This window comes from Dasypus novemcinctus, chromosome 4, assembly GCF_030445035.2.
Source record: "Dasypus novemcinctus isolate mDasNov1 chromosome 4, mDasNov1.1.hap2, whole genome shotgun sequence".
Taxonomy (NCBI): domain Eukaryota; kingdom Metazoa; phylum Chordata; class Mammalia; order Cingulata; family Dasypodidae; genus Dasypus; species Dasypus novemcinctus.
In genome coordinates, this window is record NC_080676.1 from 31,685,488 (window position 1) to 31,692,149 (window position 6,662).

Consider the following 6,662-nt stretch of genomic DNA (forward strand, 5'->3'; position numbering starts at 1 on the left):
CTGTGAAAAGGAAAACACTAGTGAGGAAAGAGAAATCGACCAGCAGTGTTAATTCACCAACATATTCAGATGCTTAGAACCAGCAAAAAATTACAAGCCATAGTAGGAAACAGAAAGAGATGGCACTGGCAAAGGAATAAACCAAATATCCAGATGAGATAGAGGATTTAAGACAAGTAATCAATGATAATAACACAAATCTCCTAAATCTGTTCAAAGAACTGAAGGAAAATATGACTAAAGAGATAAAGGATATTAAGAAGACACTGGGTGACATAAAGAACAATTTGAAAGACTGCAAAGAAAACTAACACAGCTTATGGGATTGAAAGACATGGTAGATGAGATTATAAATACATTAGGGAAATATAAGAGCAGATTTGGATTGCTCTAAGACAAAATTAGTGATATAAAGAACAGAACATTTGAACTGATAAAGAAAAGAGAACAGAAAGAGACAAGAATGGGAAATGGAACAAGGTCTAAGGGCATTGATTGGCAATGCAAAACACACAAACATATGTGTTATCAGTGTCCCAGAAGGAGAAGAGAGTAGAAAAGGGGAAGAAAGAACATTTGAGGAAGTATGACCAAAAACTTTCCAACCCTTATGAAAGGAATAAATATCAATATCCAAGAAGGACAATGCATCTGAAACAGAACAAATACAGATATACCTCCTCCAAGCTGCCTAATATTCAGAATGAAAGGTATCAGGTATAAAGAGAAGATTTTGAAAGCAGCAAGAGAAAAGCAAAGCATCACTTACAAGGGGACCCCAATAAGATTAAGTGCTGATGTCTCATCAGAAACCATGGAGGCAAGAAGAAAGTGGTATGATGTATTAAAGGTACTGAAAGAGAAAAACTGCCAGCCAAGAATTCTGTATCCAGCAAAATTGTCCTTCAAAAATGAGGGTAAGTTTAAATTGTTCACAGAAAAACAAATACTGAGAGAATAAGTGTGTTATTAGTCAGCCAAAGGGGTGCTGATGCAAAATACCAGAAATCAGTTGGTTTTCATAAAGGATATTTATTTGGTGTAGAAGCATACACTTACCAAGCCTTAAAGCATAAGTTACTTCCCTCACCAAAGTCTGTTGCCATGTGTTGGAGCAGGATGGCTGCGGACATTCAGCCTTCCTCTTCCTCTTAAGACTGTGGTCCCAGCTTCTTTCAATATCAGCTGTAGGCTGGGATAAGTCTTATCTCTCTCCTGGGGCTCATTTTTCTCCAGCTCAGCTGCTCTTTTCTCACTACAAGTCAGCTGTAGACTATCACGCTCTCTAGGCTTTGTTTTTCTCCCTGGGGCTTGATTCTCTCTGGGCTCAGCTATTCTACACTCTTCTGTGTGTTTACTTCCCAGGCTCCAGCTCAAAACTCCCACCTCCCTTCTCTGCAGTGCAATTTCTCTGTGATTCCCTGGCCACCGGGGGTATGGACTCAACATCCTACTGATACGACCCAATCAAAGCCCTAATCATAATTTAATCAAGCCCAGAGGAACAGATCAGTTTACAAACATAATTCAATATCTGCTTTTGGAATTCATAAACAATGCCAAACTGCCACAGTATATTACCAAAAGTTCAGAATTACAAGAGATACTAAAGGGTGTGCTGCAACCTGAAAGGAAAAAGCAAGGGTGAGAGACTTGGGGAAGAGTGTAGAAATGAAGATTATTAGGAAAGGTAAATTAAAGGATAAAAAGACAGACAAGAGTAAGATATGGCACCAGAAAGTTCAAGGACAAAATGGAAAACTAAGTAATGCCTTTACAGTAATAACATTGAATGTTAATGGATTGAACTCCCCAATCAAAAGACATAGACTGACAGAATGGATAAGAAAAAATATGAGCCATCTATATGCTGCCTAAAAGAGATTCACCTCAGACATAAGGACATAACCAGGTTGAAAGTGAAAGGGTGGAAAAAGACATTCCACACAAATAGTAGCCAAAAAAGAGCTGGAGTAGCAATACTAATATTGGATTAAAAAGATTTTAAAAGCAAAACTGTTATAAAGGATGAAGATGGTCATTATATATTAATAAAAGGGGCAATTTGCCAAGATGAAATAACTATAATAAATATTTATGCACCTAACCTGGGTGCCCCAGGATACATGAGGCATATGATAGCAAAACTGAAGGGAGAAAAAGATGCCTCTACAATAATAGTTGGAGACTTCAATACATCACTCTCACATTGGATAGAACATCTGGGCAGAGGATGAATAAGGAAAAAGAGAGCTTGAATAATATGATAAATGAACTAGTCCTGATAGACATTTATAGAGCATTATACCCATAACAGTAGGATATACATTCTTTTGCAAGTGCTCATGGATCCTTCTCCAGGAGACCGTATTTTGGGTAACAAGACAGGTCTCAGGAAATTTTAAAAGATTGAAATGATATAAAACACTTTCTCTGATCATAACGGAATGAAGGTGGAAATCAATGGATGGAAGAGGGGAAATTTCATAAATATATGGAGAATAAACAACACACTGAAATAATCAGTGTGTCAAAGAAGAAATTGCAAGAGAATTCAGTAAATATTGAGACAAATGAAGATGAAAACATAACATATCAAAACCTATCAGATAGTGCAAAGGCAGGGCTGAGAAGGAAATTTATAGCCCTCAATGCTTACATTAAAAACAAGAAAGAGCTCAAATTGCACACATGGAGCAACTAGAAAAAAGAAGAGCAAACTAATCCCAAACCAAGTGGAAGGAGAGAAATAGTAAATATCAGAACACAAACAAATGAAATTGAGAACAAACAAATAATAGAATTAACAAAACCAAAAGTTGGTTTTTTTGATATCAGCAAGATTTTTAAAAAAACTTAGCTAGACTGACAAAGAAAAAAAGAGAGAAGACACAAATACATAAAATGAGATAAGAGGGGGGCCATTCCCACTGACACCACAGAACAAAGAGAAATCATAAGAGGATGCTATGAACACCTCTATGCCAAAAAACTAGACAATGTGACTAGATGGACAAATTCCTAGAAATACACAAGCCACCTACACTGACCGTAGAAGAAATACAAGACCTCAACAAACCAATCACAAGAGACTGAAACAGTCATAATCCCCCCCGCCCCCCCCCCCCCCCCAAAGATGAAAAGCTCAGGACCAGATGGCTTCACAGGTGACTTCCACCAATCACTCAGAGATGAACTAATACCCATCTTCTTCAAGCTCTTCCGAAAAATTGAACAGGAAAGAAGCTACCAAACTCATTCTATGAAACCAACATCACCTTACTACCAAAACCAGATAAAGATACCACAAAAGAACAAAAGAAGAAAATTACAGATCAACATCTCTAACGAATATAGATGCAAAAATCCTTTAAAAAAATTCAATTCTGAATCCAAAGCACATTAAAATAATTGTACACCACGATCAAGTGGGCTTTAATCCAGGTGTGCAAGTATGGTCCATCATAAGAAAATCAATTAGTGTAATAAACAACATTAATAAATTGAAGAAGAAAAAATAGCAAGATCCTCTCTATTGATGCAGAAAACACGTTTGACAAAATATAGCTTCTTTGGGGCGCGGACGCCCTCGGTGGGTAGGCGGGAGGCGCGCGGGCCCTTTAAGCGACCCCCCTCGCTCACTCGCGCCGCGTCCTCTGGGCGACCCCGCCGTTAGGACACGCGGGCGGCACCTGGCGCAGCTCAAGCCAGGAGGGCTGAGCCCGGCGCGGGTGCTGAGGAGACGGAGCTCCCAGGAGGAGCCGAGGTTCAATGTGGTCCAAGAATCCAGCGGTTCGTGAACCATCGGGCGCCAGCCAAGGGCAGTTACAAACCAGTTTGCTGTGAACATGCTGCTGCTACAAACACGCATCCCCATTGTTCCAGCCATTGTGGGCAGTGCCCTCCTGCATAGAGTCTCTGATGACTGCTGGGAAAAGTTAACAGCACGGATTTATGGAACGGGCCTCTGTGTCTCTTCATTGTAGCCCCCGTATTTCACATTGCGTCATGGAAGAAGAGCCACTGAAGGACCGTGGAGCATCGTTCTCACATGTGCGATAGAAGGCTCGTTCCTGTCTTCGTTGCTGCTGCTTATACTCCATGGTTAAACTCTGTGAACTTGGATCCCATCTCATATGAGATGGTTTAGCTGGCTCATGGCAGCAGGAGCAACAATTTATGTTATTTCTCTGCCATGAAAAGTATAAGATGGTTGAGCTCTTTTTCTACCTCACAATGGGATTTTCTCCAGCCTTGGTGGTGATATCAATGAATAACATCAATGGCTTCCACGAACTTGCCTGAGGAGGCTTAATTTATTGCTGGGGAGCTGTGTTCTTCAAGAGTGATGGCATCGTTCCTTTTGCCCATGCCATCTGGCACCTCTTTGTCCCCACGGCAGCTGCAGTGCGTTACTACGCCATTTGGAAATATCTTTACTGAAGTCCTACAGACTTTATGCGACATTTACGATCAAACTGTACTAGGTCCCCAAACCAGTATTATTTCAGTTATGGCACTTGGGAGTAGGGTAGAGTTGAAAACTGCACAGAAAAAAAACAAAAACCAAAACGAACTGCACCAACTTTCTTTATATCTCACAGCAAATGCATAAGATAATGAACTAATTATTCATTTCATTTCACTATCATGAAGGACTCTGGATAGATTTGGCCAACTGAGGTTTACAAATCAGAATTTTGCGTTTTCTTTTTATGGATTTACCACATGATTTTTCTAAATTCCAGGTCATATTGTAAAAGTCAGTGCAATAACAAAACTTACTTTTTAAGAAAAAAAATGGTTTCTATCACTTTCCCATTATCTGTGTAAAGAATCATGGACAGAACTTACACTACTTTTTTTAGCCATGTTTCATCTTGGCATAACATGGTTATTTTTTAACTAGAAACTTTAGATTTTTGTAAATTAAAAAAAAAATGCATTCCATTGAAGCACACTGCAGTTCTTCATTCATGTGAATTTTTGCAGCAAGCAGTCACCATTCCACAGATGAACAAACAGTATATTTCTACTGATAGTTTTATTAAGTGTGAAGAAATTGCCAATTTTTAAAAAATGAAGTTTTTCAAACTTTTCTGCCAACCTCTAATTCTGACTCCAGTGCTGCTTTGGGCCAAATACTTGATCTAGTAGGGTTTGCCAGTGATGGAAAAGTATTTTGATATCACTACCTTTTTCAAAATATCCAACATTTTCTCTATGCCTTTGCTATGTTTTCTTCAGGGTCTCTTTCAACACTGGATTAGTGTTCACATCTGTGTTGTGATAGCATTGCTGGGTTGGCCATCTGCTGAGCACTGAAGAGCATTATGAATTGCAGGAACAGTTGTATTTCCTGTTTGGTGCCTGATGGTTAAGTCATTGTCACTTAGCTTTACATGTTCAGTTTGAATGCTCATTTAATATTGTGGAATTAAATGCATAAATTCACTGTCCTCCCTTTCCTCTGTATTCCCAACATGTATATTATATATATATATATATATTTATTTTATTTATTCATTCCCCCCTGCCTTGCAGCTTGCTTGTTGTTTTGCTCTATGTGTCCATTTGCTCCATGCTCTTCTGTGTTTTTTTCACTTTTCTCCCTTTTTGTTGCCTCACCTTGCTGAGTCGGCTCTCCATGGCACTTGTGGACTGGGCGACTCTCTGAGGCATGTGGGCGAGCCTGCCTTCACAAGGAGGCCCCAGGACACGAACCCAGGGCCTCTCATATGGTAGATGGGAGCCCAACTGATTGAGCCACAGCTGCTTTCCAACATATATATTTTTTCATAGAGAAGTATTTAAAGCATTGTTTGACAGATAGAAACTCATGCATCTGTAGTCTGTGGCTCAGTGAGTTGCATTTAATGTGTTGTTTTTGGTTTTCTCTCAGTGTATTATATTAAGATTAACATATCCATTGTTTTGTTGATTAAACTCTCCCATTACTGTTTTACTAAATTAAACAACCTGGCCTTTAGATCAGATGCCAGATGTTGCCTGTTTCCGAGTCATCAGCTTTATCAGTGGATTTGTCTGTTAATTTGATGACATTTAGGTTTGTTAATTGAATTTTTGTACTTACGTGGCTTTAAAAGACGGCTTGTTTTGTGTGTATATATTTAGAACTTTCTGATTTTGATGAATTATATGGGAATGAAGTACAGAAGAACTGATATTTACTGATGAACTCTTAAGTAGGTGAGGTACTCAGTGATAGCACCAACCGCGCCATCCCTGTATGCATTATTCTCAACATTTGGATGCCTATTGTTTCACTGTATATTTTATTTTTAATATATTAACTTTCTGTGGATTCATTTAAAGTTTGCTAAAAAATAACACTGTCAAAATCACTAAAATGTATGTAAAACTTGTGCTATAAACTAGATTAAAATTGTTACTAAGACTTGTAAAAAATATATATATATCATCTTTTCTGATAAAAAACTCCAAAAGATAGGAGTAGAAGGAACTTTCTCAATATGGTAAAGTCCATGTATGAAAAACCTGCAGCTAGGATTGTACTCAATGGTGAAAGACTGAAAGCTTTCCCACTGAGATCAGGAACAAGACAGGGATGTCTAGTGTCACCACTGGTACTTAATTGTGTGCTAGAAGTTCTAGTCAGAGCAATTAGGCTAGGTTACAGA

The 6,662-nt window shown here is 38.6% G+C and overlaps 1 pseudogene; it reads left to right on the plus strand.

Moving 5' to 3' along the window:
• Nucleotides 1–645: 645 nt before the first annotated feature.
• Nucleotides 646–4,596, plus strand: LOC131278343 (monocyte to macrophage differentiation factor pseudogene; annotated as a pseudogene).
• The last annotated feature ends 2,066 nt before the right edge of the window (nucleotides 4,597–6,662 follow it).